This window comes from Oncorhynchus nerka, linkage group LG24, assembly GCF_034236695.1.
Source record: "Oncorhynchus nerka isolate Pitt River linkage group LG24, Oner_Uvic_2.0, whole genome shotgun sequence".
In the NCBI taxonomy this organism is placed as follows: Eukaryota; Metazoa; Chordata; class Actinopteri; order Salmoniformes; family Salmonidae; genus Oncorhynchus; species Oncorhynchus nerka.
The window spans coordinates 72,072,830-72,088,344 of NC_088419.1; the positions used below are offsets into that span (position 1 = coordinate 72,072,830).

General features: G+C 45.0%; 1 protein-coding gene across 1 annotated transcript in view; it reads right to left on the reverse strand.

Annotated features, from left to right (window-relative positions):
* rgs8 (regulator of G protein signaling 8) overlaps positions 1-14,934 on the reverse strand; it is a 29,642-nt gene extending 14,708 nt beyond the window's left edge. Inside the window, exon 1 of the mRNA XM_029633050.2 lies at positions 14,649-14,934. The gene's annotated coding sequence lies outside the window, so the exon portion shown is untranslated. The remainder of the gene's footprint in view (positions 1-14,648) is intronic.
* Positions 14,935-15,515: the final 581 nt, after the last annotated feature.

The following is a 15,515-nucleotide window of genomic DNA, read 5'->3' on the forward strand; positions in this document are numbered from 1 at the left end:
TGTGGGAAGTGTTGGATGAGTAGGACTTGACTGGACAAGACGAACTGGCAACAGACAAACAGAAAACACAGGTATAAATACACATGATGTACTGGGAGACATTTGGTGGGGGTTGGACACAATCACAAGACAGGTGAAACAAATCAGGGTGTGACAGTAACCCCCCCCACCACCACCAGGCGTCCTTCCCTGGGACAAGCCTGGTTGACCTGGGTGTCAATGGAGGAAGTCTGCCATGAGTGCTGGTCCAGGATATTCCTGGTTGGGATGCAGCACCTTTCCTCCGGGCCATAACCCTCCCAGTCAACCTGTTACATCTGCTCCTGCCACGCCCTCTACTTCTCATCATGGACCTCCCTAACCTGCCACCAGTCCCCCAGTGCCCTCTCTCTCTCCCTCTCTCTCTGTGTGTATGTGATTGTGTGAGGGGAGACAGGTGTGTTGGAAGCAGAGCAGATTCCCACCAGCTGCAACCTGTTCCACAGTCAAGAACGCTACAAATACTCAGCCCTGCCACTTCCACGCTGCCAAATCGTAGCCTCTACTCAGTCAGTCTGCATTTCTCACTGTTTGTGCCTGCATAGATCCTGTTGTGCTTGTTTGCCCTAGCCTCACGCTGCTTTTTCTCTCCACTACAGTCCCGTCTGCTCTGACTCTGGTACCTGTCTCCAGTCCAGAGTCTCCTCAGTCCTGCTTCCCTGCCCTAGGTCCCTGCACTACTGCTTCATTGGATTCTGCTCCAGACCTGCTTTCTTGGTCCTAATCACCTTGCCCCCAGCCTCAGCCTCAGTCCGGTTTCCCTACTACCCGGCCAAGATTTCCCTGGACTGCACCCCATCTCCTCTCCCACTTTTCAATACATACATTGGTTACCTATCCTTATCTCCTCGTCTGAGTCTGCATTTGAGTTCACCTGCTCCACCCCGCATAACACAACCAGGTTCTGGAATCCCCTGCCTGGAGTTTGAACACTCAGGTGGTGCCTCACCGTGTACGCCGAATAGCTGTCGATGAGACTGGGGAGATGGGTGGGCCTGGAAACAGGAGACAAAGGGCTGTGAGAAAGGGGTATAATTCTAGATACATGGAAAGTTTAATATATACGGAGGGTGCGGGGCAACAGAAGATGAACAGCAGAGGGGCTAAGGACCTTAGAGATGGGGAAAGGGCCAATTAAACAGGTGGAAAGTTTGCGGGACTCCACCTGGAAGGGCAGATCCCAAGTGGAAAGCTATGCCCTCTACCCAAGACAGTAGCAGGGATCAGGGGTCTGGTGTCGGTCCACCTGTCATCAATACCTGGAGGTGGTCTTGAGAAGAGCGGCCCAGGCTCTCTTCCAGGTACGGCGACAGCGACAGACAAACATCTGGGCAGAAGGTATGCTGACCTCTTCCTACTTCTCCGGGAAGGCTGATATCCCAGGGAACACTCAATAGGTGAAAGACCAGTAGCAGAACAGGGAAGGGTGTTGTGGGCTCCAGGTGGGTGGAATTGGTGGAGACGAGGCAATGAAGAGTCGTCTCCAGGTCCTGACTGGCTCGCTCCGACTGGCTCTTAGACAGGGGATGAAAACCAGAGGACAAGCTGGCCAATGACTCAATGAGGGTGCAGAAAGCCTTTTAGAATCGGGATGAGAGCTGAGGACCACGATCAGAGACCATGTCAACCAGAAGTCCGTGGATCCGGAAGATGTGTAGCACCATGAGCTGGGCCACCCTTAGCTGAGGGAAACTTAGGAAGGTGGATAAAATGGGCAGATTTGGAAAACCTATCCACCACCGTAAGGATGGTGGTGTTGCCATCTGATGGAGGGAGACCCATGATGAAGTCCAAGGATATCTGGGACCAGGGGTGGTGATGAACAGGGAGCGGTTGAAGGAGGTCAGCCGGAGCTTGCCGCAGTGTCTTGTTCTGCGCACACACAGTTCAGGCGGCAATGAATGCGGAGACATCAGAAACCATAGTGGGCAACCAAAAACGTTGTTGGATAAAAGCCAAGGTCTGACGTGAGCCAGGGTGACAGGTGAGTCTCGAGGAATGTGCCCATTTCAGGACTGGAGCACGGACAGAGTCCGGGACAAACATCCGGTTAACGGGCCCCCGCCTTCCCCCGGGGTCCAATTGGGAACACTGTGCCTTGCAGACCATACTCTCTATTCCCCAGATGATTGCAGCCGGTAGAAAAGAAGTAGGGAGGATGGTCTTGGGGTCTGATGGTGTAGTAGCAGGGCTGTACAGATGTGAGAGTGCGTCAGGATTCACATTCTTGGACCGCGGGCGGTAGGAGATAGTGAAATGGAAATGAGTGAATAACAGGGCCCGTCTTTGCTGAGTTGAGGCGCTTGGCAGTGCGGAGATATTTAAGGTTCTTATGGTCCGTCCACACAAAGAGTGAATGTTCCACCCTTTCTAATTCTCGATTCCCACGTCATAGTTCCTCTCAGCGGGGTTAAGACGATGGGAAAGGAAGGCGCAGTGATGCAGCTTCTGGTCCTGGGCAGAACGCTAGGAAAGGACAGCCCACACTCTGACGTCTGAGGCGTCGACCTCCACTACGATCTGACGGGATGGATCCGGATGGATTAAGATGGGGCTGTAGTGAATCGCTGCTTGAGGTCTGAGAATGCCCGGTCATCTGCTGGAGACCATATGAACATAACCTTGGGAGAGGTGAGTGCAGAGAGGGGGGAAGCAAGGGTGCTTAAACCCAGGACAAAACAACAGTATAAATTAGCAAACCTCAGGAAACGTTGCAGTTGCACTCTGGATGTGGGTTGAGGTCAATCCACCATCGCTATCACCTTGTCAGGGTCCATCTGAATTTTCTCTGCATCGATGACGTATCCTAGGAAGGAGATGGTGGAGTGATGGAACTCACATTTCTCCTCTTTCATGAAAAGCTGGTTCTCCAGGATACACTGGAGGACCTGTCGGACATGGAGGACATGCTCTTGAGCTGACTGGGAATAAATGAGGATGTCATCGAGGTAGACAAACACAAATCGGTTAAACATATCACTGAACACATCATTGACCAGGGCCTGGAACAGTACGAATGTTATCACCATTGTCATCGTAGTGCCTGCTATCCGTATTAAAGGCTGTCTTCCACTCGTCTCCTTTCCATATCCGAACCAAATGGTAGGTGTTCCGAAGATCCAACTTGGAGGAGATGACCGCCCCCTGGAGAGGCTCGAAAGCCAAAGAGATGAGTGGTAACGGGTAACGTTTTTTAACCTTAATGTCATTAAGATCCCGGAAGTCAATACATGGATGCATGGTTTTGTCCTTCTTCTCCACGAAGAAGAACCCGGCACCGGTTGGGGAGGCAGATTTCCAGATCCCTGCTGCGAGAGAGTCCTCAATGTACCCTTCCATTGCTTTGGTCTCCAGACCCAACCGAGAATAAAGTCGCCCCAGAGGCGGTATGGTGACCAGTGGAAGGTCGATAGCACAGTCGTAGCACGGTCGATGTGGAGGAAGAGATGTGACATGGGCAGAAATGAAAACCTCCCTAAGTCCTGGTACTCTGCGGGAACGGGGGAGAGATCTGAGACTTTACCCAAGCTTGCAGGAAGACGTCCTGGGGCAGGTTTCGCTGACTTCAGACAATGTGCATGGCAAAATGGACTCCAAACCACGATGGAACCCGTAGCCCAGTCGATTAGGGGGTTGTGCCTTTGGAGCCATGAAAACCCCATAGATTCACTGCATAGATTTACTGTGGTTGTCTGACACGCAGGTTGATAGGAACAGAATTGTGGGTGACTCTGCCAATAGAGCACCCATCCAGCGCTCTGACGTCCATCGGGAATGAAAGGGGTTGAGTGGAGATGCCCAGCTCCGACACCAGGGTAGTGTCTATAAAGCTCTCGTGAGCACCCGGACGGATTTGGACTGGTCTCCCCACAACAGGGTAGCATAGAGGGGCTTTCGAGTAGTGAGCGATTGGAAAATCCCCATACGGCTCACCAGTGTACTTATACCTACTGATGAGCCTAGCCTTTTAATGGCCAGGTAGATAAGAAATGTCCCAAAGCTCCATAATACAGACAGCTCTTGGTGTTCCATTTGTGTAAGCGCTCAACATGAGACAATCTATCCCTGCCCAGATGCAGGGGCTCCGGAGGAGGCGGGTCGACAGCCCTCTGTGATTTCCAAGGGAACTCGGGTGACACTGGATTCTCTTGGAAAGGGATTCCTTGGAGGCGAGGTGAAATTCGAGGACGAGCAAGGGCAAAAAGGAACAGACCCCTTTCCCTCCTACGTTCCTGTATCCACCCATCGATCCGGACGGTCAAGGCAATGAAGAAGTCAAGGTCCATGGGCAGCTTCCGGGCTGCAAGCTTGTCTTTAATCACCTCCGATAATCCGTGAATAAACGTGTTGAACAGGGCTTCCAGGTTCCAGGCACTCTCAGACCCCCACGTGCAAAAATCCACCGCGTAGTCTGCCACACTACGGGAGTCTTGACGTAGTTGGAGCAGCTTACGTGTGACATCTGCTCCTGCCACGCCCTCTAGTTCTCATCCTGTGTCTCCATAACCTGCCGCCACTCCCCCAGTGCTCTCTCCCTCTCTCTCTCTCTGTGTGTGTGTATGTGATTGTGTGAGTGGAGACAGGTGTGTTGGAGGCAGAGCAGATCCCCACCAGCTGCAACCTGTTCCATAATCAAGGTCTTTACAAATACTCAGCCCTGCCACTTCCACGCTGCCAGTTCATAGCCTCTGCTCAGTCAGTCTGTGTTTCAAGTCATTTGTTCCTGCATAGATCTTATTATCCTATTTGCCTGTTCCCCTAGACTGACGCTGCTTTTCTCTCAACTACAGTTCCGTCCGTACACTCTGGTCCGTGTCTCCAGCCCCGGACCCCCGCTCTACTCCATCTACTGCATCTTTGCATTCCACTCCGGACCTGCTTACCCTGCCCCTACTTCCCTTTCCCCAGCCTCAGCCTCAGTTCCTGGTTCCCTGCTACCCGCCCGAGCTTCCCCTGGCCTGTACCCCCCCACACTTTTCAATAAATACCTTAGTTACCTTATTTCTGTCTCCAAGGTCTGAGTCTGCACTTGGGTTCACCTGCTCCGCCAAGCGTATCATTACGAGCAGTCTCTTTCGGACAATGGAGAATTTAACACTTTTCGTACTTCCGCCACAAACTCCTCCAGACTGAGGCAAATGGTGGACTGTTGCTCCCACACCACCGTAGCCCAGGCGAGTGCCCTCTCAGACATCAGCGTTATCACGTACTCTATCTTTGAGCGGCTTGAGGGGAATGAAAAAGGCTGCAGCTCGAAGATGAGGGAGCACTGGGACAGAAACGACTGGCAGGTTTCAGAAGCTCCAGTGTGAGAAATAATCAATATTCCTATATGAATAAACCTTTGATATAACCCCCCCCAAAAAAGCTGTTTACAGGCATCTAACACCATTGTGCATTTTTGCTATCTATTTTCCCAACTTCAATATGTTAAATCTCATTGTTAAAATGTTTTCATTCAGTTACAAAGTAACAGTCTTGGCTGAGCCTCATTTGCAAACGCAGCAGCATAGCTGTGTCTCTGTTCAAATGGAAAAGCGCAGGATATTTGAGTCTTGATTAAACAGCTCTGCTAAGCCATTTCTAAGCTTGTTGCATCAAATATGTATGCTGCTAAGACAAGTTCATTTTAAACATTGTCATGGTGACAGCGCTTCAAACAACAGCGTCAATTAAAGTCAATGTTGGAGGAAAAGCCGAACGGTCAATTAATATGCTTGCTGAGATAACACTTTTGCTTTCCTCATAGTTTTTATTATTAGTCTGTTTCTTCATGATTTGTTGTCAAATATGTAACCTACTCACTGTGGTTGCTGTTCAAAAGGCTACTATTAAACAGAATTACCATTTTATTGTCTTTCATCTTAACAAGGTAAGATTCTCAAGATAGACTTACAGTAGAATATTTGTTCAAAATGTGTGGTTTTAAAAACCAAAACGCAATTACATTATTTATGCAGTGCTGTTCTTTGTTCTATTCATCAAATTTGGCCTACATAATTTAAAAGAATATGCAGGCTGTATATGAGTAGCTTGCACATTTTCTTGGGTATGAAGTAGCCTTTGAAATAAAGTGTTGGAGACACCTACTCCAAGCCAAACTATACAACTATGACTCATATTAACAGAGCTACATTTGATTCTTTCTATTGCAGATTCAGGGCCTTAATTTATGGATATACAGTGTGTTGGGAAAGTATTTAGATCCCTTGTCTTTCTCCACGTTTTGATACTATATAGCATTATTCTAAAAGTTTTTCCTCGTCAATCTATTCACAATACCCCATAATAAAAACTCAAAAACTTTTTTTTTTAAACTTTTTTTCAAATGTACAAAAAAAAAATGTAAACAGAAAAACCTGATTTACATAAGTATTCAGACCCTTTGTTATCAGACTCAAAATTGAGCTCAGTTTCCATTGATCATCCTTGAGATGTCTGACCAATCGGATTTCATGCTTCAAGATTGCTTCGATCACGTGGACTGGGATATGTTCCGCATAGCGCCGAACAATAACATTGATGAATACGCTGATTCGGTGAGCGAGTTTATTAGCAAGTGCTTCGGTGATGTTGTACTCACAGCATCTATTAAAACCTTCCCCAACCAGAAATCTTGGATAGATGGCAGCATTCGCGCAAAACTAAAAGCACAAACCACTGCTTGAATTAGGGCAAGGTGACCGGAAACATGATCGAATACAAACAGTGTAGCTTTTCCCTCCACATGGCAATCAAACAAGCTAACCATCAGTATAGAGACAAAGTAGAGTCGCAATTCAACGGCTCAGACACGAGAGGTATGTGGCAGGGTCTACAGTCAATCAAGGACTACAAAGGACAACCAGCCCTGTCGTGGACCACGATGTCTTGCTCCCAGACAAACGAAACAACTTCTTTGCTCACTTTGAGGACAATACAGAGCCACTGACACGGCCCGCTACCAAAACCTGCGGGCTCTCTTTCACTGCAGCTAATGTGAGTAAAACATTTGAATGTGTTAACCCTCGCAAGCCTGCTTGCCCAGACTGCATCCCCAGCTGCGTCCGCAGAGCATGCACAGACTAGCTGGCTGGTGTGTTTACGGACATACTCAATCATTCCTTATCCCAGTCTACTGTTCCCACATGCTTCAAGAGGGCCACCATTGTTCCTGTTCCCAAGAAAGCTAAGGTAACTTAGCTAAATGACTATCGCCCTGTAGCACTCACTTCCGTCATCATGAAGTGCTTTGAGAGACTAGTCAAGGACCATATCATCTCCACCCTGCCTGACACCCTAGACCCACGCAATCGCAATAACACTGCACACTGCCCTAACCCATCTGGACAAGAGGAATACCTACGTAAGAATGCTGTTCATCGGCTACAGCTCAGCATTTAACACCATAATACCCTCCAAACTCGTCATTAAATTACTATACATTTTAAACTTTCATGAAAACACAAGTGCAATACATCAGAATAAAGCTTAACTTGTTGTTAATCCAGCTAAGGTGTCAGATTTCAAAAAGGCTTTACGGCGAAAGCAAACCATGCGATTATCTGAGGACAGCATCCAGCACACAAATGCATAACAAATCATTTTCAACCAGGGAGTTGCGACACGAAAGTCAGAAATAGTGTAACCTTTGAAAAAAGGTTTACCTTTGAAGAAAATACCTTACCTTTGAAGATCTTCTTCTGTTGGCAGTCCAAACGGTCTCAGTTACATTAAAACGGTCCTTTTGTTCGATAAATTCCTTCTTTATATCCATAAAAACTCAGTTTAGCTGGCGCGCTTCAGTCAATAATTCACTCGGTTTCCCTTCATCACAATATATACAAAATTAATCCCAAACGTTACCAATAAACTTATCCAAACAAGTCAATCAACGTTTATAATCAATCGTTAGGTACCCTAATACGCAAATAAACAATAACATTTAATACGGAGAATTGTTATTGTCTTTACCGGAGATAAACAAGAAGAACACCTCTCTCGGCCATGCGCTTGGCCGAAATGGGAGCCACTTAGAAAAACTACAACTTGGATAAAAGTAGAGACTCAGAGCTAGACAATTCTGTATCATACACTACAGTTGAGGAACAATGGCAAGGTAATTCTGCTTTGAAAGTTGGAAAACTTGTAACCTCACTTTTGAGAAAATGGCACTTGAATGTTTTGGTACACCCATTCAGCATAATTCACACCCTCATAATCTTTAGCCCCATTGATCTCTTTAAGGATTCACATGTAAGGCCATGTACTAAACAAACAAAAAAATCAAGACTAAAGGCTGGTTTATACTACTGGTGTGTTCATCAATTTAGTCTGGAGTGCCAGAGTGTGCTCTGGGTGTTCATAAACTCAGTGTTGTCAGATTTTCAGTTCATAAAGACAGAGCATTTCTCTCTTGGAGCATTCAGAGTGCACACTGGATGCGCTGGCTGAGGAGTAGGGTTTATCTGAGCGTTTTGACATAAAAACAGCAGTCAAGCACCTAAGCTAACTGGCTAACGTTGGGTAGCTTGCTAGGTACTTCCAGACACAAATGAGAGAACAGCTCACCCTGACCATTTTACTCGCCCTAGCAGAGCTGGTTAGGCTGCTTTTATGTTATCCAGAGTGTTGGTGACTGCAACTGTGCTGCTGGCAACAATGTAATTACTCTTTTTTGGCAACGTTTACTGACACAGGTATTGAGCATTCGTAAATTCGTCAGTTATTCTGGCACAGTCAGATGAGAGTGATCTGAAATCAGAGTAGACAGCCAGAGCAGAGGTTGTCACAGTGACATCGTGAACATTCAACTGAAATGATTACTTGCATAGTGTCTTTTGTTTAGACATGTAGCAAGTTAGCGAAACAATGAACCATAATCCCAACGCATAGCATTTACCACACTGCATGAATCTGCAGGTAGCTAACCAACCAGGTGCAATGTTAGCTAGCTAACATTAGGCTATAACTAGCAATGCAAATGGCTCTGAGATACAAATAATATTACTGCACAGATCATACATATAATGTTAGCTAGCATTTTAACTTCAAATGAAAACAACTTTCTGGCAAAATTAGAAATGTGTAATATTTGAAAATGTAGCTAACTAGACTATCTTACCCATATACATGGATGGATGCTTCTCCCTCTCTGTCATGGATGTCATTGTTGCCCTTAGTTTGAAGATGTAATCTGGAGACAGATGTTTTATACAACAGCCTTCTGTGCGTTCTCTTTTCGACTCTGTCTGCATATTTGCAATCACACGCCATAAATGTCTCAATCTCCTTACCTATCATACTCTAATTCCACTGATTTCAAAACTCCGTCCTCCAAAAAGTGGAGAGCAAAACTTATGTAGTTCTACCAAGTGATTCTTCCAAAAAAGTCTCGTTAGAAAGGGTTACCTACATGGCAGACCAATCTGAACTCATCTCTCGGCATGTCCAGCCCACTCATTTTCTCAGCCATCATGGCTAGCTTGACGGTTCCTTCTTTTTTCCGAGGCAAACACAACTACGGTTGTAATTTAACCATTTTATTGGAATTTACAAATGGCATACAAGTTTGTTATTAAGGCAGATGAAAGTTCACATGTTCCAGAAGGCATTTCTGCATGGTGGCTCTCCTGTGAAGTAGTGAGCCGCGACATACCCATAGTTTCTTGAAAGGAGTCACAAATATGGATTCCCCCAAGAATTGCAGGAAATGCAAAAAACAAAAAATCCCCTGGGAACCACCCCCCTTTTTGCACTTCCACTTTCAGACACATTCAGACGCCTATGTTTGTGTGTTAATGTGTGCACTTGCACCTGCGTGCATTTGGCTACCCTCTATGTCACTGTCTGAAGGAAAAGTGCCTCCTGCGGAAGCCGTGCTGCCCACAGACAGTGTGTCAGGCCATCTGATGTGTAGCCTCCGGCGGGAGGACCGTTTGGGTAATTTCTGGTCTTACAGACCTATGCTGCTCTCCTTTCTCTGTTTCAGCCTGGAGACTGTCTGTCTGTCTAATGTCCACTGTGTCTCTGAGGGGAAAACCTGACTCCGCTTGAACTGATTCTGTCGCTCTCTCTGTACCCCCTCTCCATCTCTCCCTCCATCAGTCTTTTCCTCTTTCTCCATCCCTTCCTCCCTGCCCCTCTCTATCTCTTCTTCCCTCCTTGTTTGTTTACCTGTAGCCACTGCCAACAGCTACCCTCCAACATTGTTATGTGGACCTCCAGCTATCATGATTTATCCACAGAGGCATTGACCTTACCCACTCAGGTAAAAATAGCCCTGTTGTCTGTTCTGCAGCTAGCAGTCTCACTGATGTCCTTGCCTCACGCCAGCTTAGCACTTAGCCTACACTTGTTATTTAAACACTCTCATAGAGTAGGCTTAATCCTGATGAACACATCAGCCCTGATTTATGGCTCATCTAGAGAGGCATGGGGTAAAGCCAGGACAGAAGCCTCTCAGTCTCAGCTCATCAAACGAATACAGTCTATCTATTTTTACTCTTTGCTCTCTTCAGGTACATCGATGTACAGTCCTGTCAATGTCACTTTGTTCCCCCACAGTGGTAGTTTGCTTCTGATTGATTTTAATAGTTACTGCTGCCCAGTAGGCTACAATAAACTCTAAGGCACTCTAAACCAGGACAAATAAGTATGAGTAAGACACACACGCATGCACACATGCATGTGCACCTGCGCATCTCTTGCTAGCACGCACACACACATATGGAGGTGGAAGTTGAGGATTGAGGCATAAGACACAAGGTTTGTGATGACCCTGAGATTGGCCATACCCATCCAGCCCTGAGTGATGAGGATATTACTATTTAAAATAAATATATGCACAGAGTGGTCACGGTAATTGGGACATTCTGCAGAGCATCAGATAATAAGCTTTGGTTTTTGTCTCTGTTTTAGAATCATTGTATGCTTTACAACAAAACTTGTTTAGCATTTTAGCACATCAAAAAATATATACCTAACAAAAATATAAATGCAACATGCAACAATTTCAATGATTTTAATGAGTTACAGTTCATATAAGGAAATCAATCAATTGAAATAAATAAATTAGGCCCTAATCAATTGATTTCACATTACTGGCGCAGCCACTAGGGAGCCAGGCCCACCCACTGGGGAGCCAGGCCCACCCAATGGGGAGTCACGTCCAGCCAATCAGGATGAGTTTTTCCCCACAAAAGGGCATTATTACAGACAGAAATACTCCTCACCAGCTGTCCGGGTAGCTGGTATCAGAAGATCCTGCAGGTGAAGAAGCCGGATGTGGAGGTCCTGGGCTGGCGTGGTTACACTTGGTCTGCGGTTATGATGTCAGATGGACGTACTGCCAAATTCTCTAAAATGACGTTGGAGGTGGCTTATGGTAGAGGAATTACATAAAATTCTCTGCCAACAGCTCGTGTGGACATTCCTGCAGCCAGCATGCCAATTGCACGCTCGGTTAATACTTGAGACATCCGTGGCATTGTGTTTTGTGACAAAACGGCACATTTTAGAGTGCATTTTTATTGTCCCCAGCACAAGGTGTACCTGTGTAATGATCATACTTTTTAATCAGCTTCTTGATATGCCACACCTGTCAGGTGGATGGATTATCTTGGAAAATGAGAAATACTCACTAACAGGGATGTAAACTAATTTGTGCACAACATTTGAGAGAAATCTGTTTTTTGTGCAAAATGAACATTTCTGAGATCATATATTTCAGCTCATGAAATATGGGACTAACAAGTTGCTTTTATATCTTTGTTCAGTGTATGTGTGTGTTTTGGGGTCTGGATTCATGCTCTATGTGGTGATAATAACCACTAGTATAATGATTATCAAGTTTATGATTACAAGTCGGACCATTGCTCTTCTGTTGGAATGATGCTCTTAATCCTGACTTTAGCTTTTTATGTCATCAATTTATTTGGGGGATTAGGTTTGCAGACCACTCCACCCAGAAAGTATAAATTTGACAGCTCATTATGTTTAAAACCTTCACAGTTGCTCACCATCTGTAGGGTCAGTTGTTTTAAAAGTATTGTAGCTGCATCTATGTTTAGGCAGCTGTTTGCTCTTTTAAACCCATCCTGTTCACAGTTTGAATGTAGACTTTCATATAGTGTTTCTGTGTTGAGAGTGGCCACACAGAATCTTTGTTGGATTAGGGGCAAGTGCTTGTGTGAGATATGCAGGAGAGGGAGGAGTACTGAGATAAGGGAAGAGGGAGGGTTAAGGGAAGAGGGAGGAATGGAGAGATGGAAGAGAGGGAGGGAAGAATAGAGGGAGAGATGTTGATTCTCTCTATACACAAGGATGAGACAGTTAGGTCCATAATTATTGCCACCCTTGATAAAGTTGACCAAAAAAGACTGTAAAATAAATAAATAATATATTGAGCTATATTATTGTATGCTCACAAATGCGGAAATGTATATTATTTCATACTAATACAATTGCTCAGCGAAAGAGATAATGTTTAACAAGTAATGAATTCAATTTTTTTTAAGATATGGGAAAAAATGATTATCACCACTGTTTTAATTCTATTGCGCCCTAAAACTCAACTCTGGACCTTGAAGCCAGTTCCCCTGCATTTTTTCATTGTTACCCTCTAATCAGGGACGGATTAAATTCGGCTTGTCACCAAAAGCACTCACAAACTTCTACAGATGCACAATCGAGAGCATCCTGGCGGGCTGTATCACCGCCTGGTACGGCAACTGCTCCGCCCTCAACCGTAAGGCTCTCCAGAGGGTAGTGAGGTCTGCACAACGCATCACCGGGGGCAAACTACCTGCCCTCCAGGACACCTACACCACCCGATGTTACAGGAAGGCCATAAAGATCATCAAGGACATCAACCACCCAAACCACTGCCTGTTCACCCCGCTATCATCCAGAAGGCGAGGTCAGTACAGGTGCATCAAAGCTGGGACCGAGAGACTGAAAAACAGCTTCTATCTCAAGGCCATCAGACTGTTAAACAGCAATCACTAACATTGAGTGGCTGCTGCCAACACACTGTCATTGACACTGACCCAACTCCAGCCACTTTAATAATGGGAATTGATGGGAAATGATGTAAATATATCACTAGCCACTTTAAACAATGCTACCTTATATAATGTTACTTACCCTACACTATTCATCTCATATGCATATGTATATACTGTACTCTAGATCATCGACTGCATTCTTATGTCACTAGCCACTTTAACTATGCCACTTTGTTTACTTTGTCTACATACTCATCTCATATGTATATACTGTACTCGATACCATCTACTGTATGCTGCTCTGTACCATCACTCATTCATATATCCTTATGTACATATTCCTTATCCCCTTACACTGTGTATAAGACAGTAGTTTTGGAATTGTTAGTTAGATTACTTGTTGGTTATCACTGCATTGTCGGAACTAGAAGCACAAGCATTTCGCTACACTCGCATTAACATCTGCTAACCATGTGTATGTGACAAATAAAATTTGATTTGATTTGATTTGATTTGATTTATACCTGGGACACCAGGTGGGTGTATTTTTCTGAAATATTTCATGAAATTGGAGAACATGTTGGGTGGGATCATAGAACATTCCTCCATGCAGAATGTTTACAGATATGGAAATGGGGTTCAAGTCCGGAGACTGAGATGGCCATTGAAAAATGTCAGTTTTGTGGTCAACTAAACATTTCGATGTGGACTTTGCTTAGTGCGTGGAGTTATTCTCTTGCTGAAAGATCCACATAATTTTGATCCCTATCTTTTTAATATATATTTTTAATGACTTAAACATTATCTCTTTCTCTGAGCAATTGCATTAGTATATAAAGTAACATCAATTAGCATTGTTTTTGCATGCAACATAGCTCAGTATTTGTATTATTACTTTTATGCAGTCATTTTTGCATCTTTATCAACATTGCCAAAAATGATTGACCTGTGTGAGAAACTGAATGGAAGAGGGATACCTATTGAGAGAGAAGAGAAGGGAGGAAGGAGAAGAAAAATAAATAGGAAGGAAGAGTTGCTTTGACTTTCTGAGTAGGGGGATGAAAAATCTGAGGGAGAGAGAAAGGGAGAGAGAGACAGAGGTGTGAAACATGTAGGTTGGATGTGTGGGTGCTTCAAAGCCGCCTCTCTCCATCTGTGACTCCTTCACTGTTTGACATTTACACACACACACACACACACACACACACACACACACACACACACACACACACACACACACACACACACACACACACACACACACACACACACACACACACACACACACACACACACACACACACACACACACATTTCAAAACTTGTAAACAGTGCACTGCTGTAGTAAATAATCAATAACCAATTTTACCTAACAAGTAGCAAACACACTCTCCACTTACGTCTCTAACGGTATGTATTTTCCAGATGATGACAGTTGCCTGTCCTGTAAACAAACAGTCTCCATCTTTTATATTCTGATGTCAGTCAAGATCAGACAGACATACAGTACATTAAAACAGCAGATGTACATAACGGCAGCCTGCCTCCCATCCCTTATCCATAGTGGACTTACTTACGTAATGAAACTATCTACTAGCCAGATGAATATGGATGATGCTTTACCTTAGCCCTGTTGTGTATGAGATAAGCGCAGGTGGACACTCTCTCTCTCTCTACCTCCCCAGCGTACGTTTGAGAAGAATAAGCCGATGTTCATCCAACGTTGGTGTGTGTGTGACTGTGTGTGTAGATGTCGGCGATGGCACTCCTCTTGAGTGGCGATATCTCTGCTGTTACTGTTACAGTTGCAGTGATGAGTAGGAGGCTAGGAGCCACACAGCGTGCTCATCGGTTTGAAAACATTGGAGAAAGAGAAACAGAGACAGGCGTATGGAGAGGGGAATATGGAGAAAGGGAGAAACAGAGGGAGGGAGAGGTAGAGAACGCTGTTAATGCTCAGAGAATTCTCAGAGGACAAGCCAAGCTTCAGCAGAGTAGTTGTTTTAAACAATATATGGGCAACAATACAGTGTGTAGAAATATACAGTTGTACACAGGGGCTGTATAGAAATATACAGTTGTACACAGGGGCTGTATAGAAATATACAGTTGTACACAGGGGCTGTATAGAAATATACAGTTGTACACAGGGGCTGTATAGAAATACTGTTCTGGACAGAGAATGTTGAGGCATTTTCAGGATAACCACTGAGGTGAGGTAGGACAGAAACATTATTCAGCTGATAAAAAAGTATAATGATGCTGGCAGATGGACTAAAGCCTTCCTTTCATCCACCTCTCTCTTAGAGGAGGGAGAGGTGAGGAGGGAGAGGAGAGGAAGGAGAGGGAGAGGATAGGAGAGGAGAGAAATTAATTTGATATCTTTCAGCAGAGGGAGATATACACAGCAAGGATGTGACCACTGTGCTGCTTCCACATCGAGAAACATCCAACTGAATATCTAATAACTATGTGGTGTAATGTGGTGTA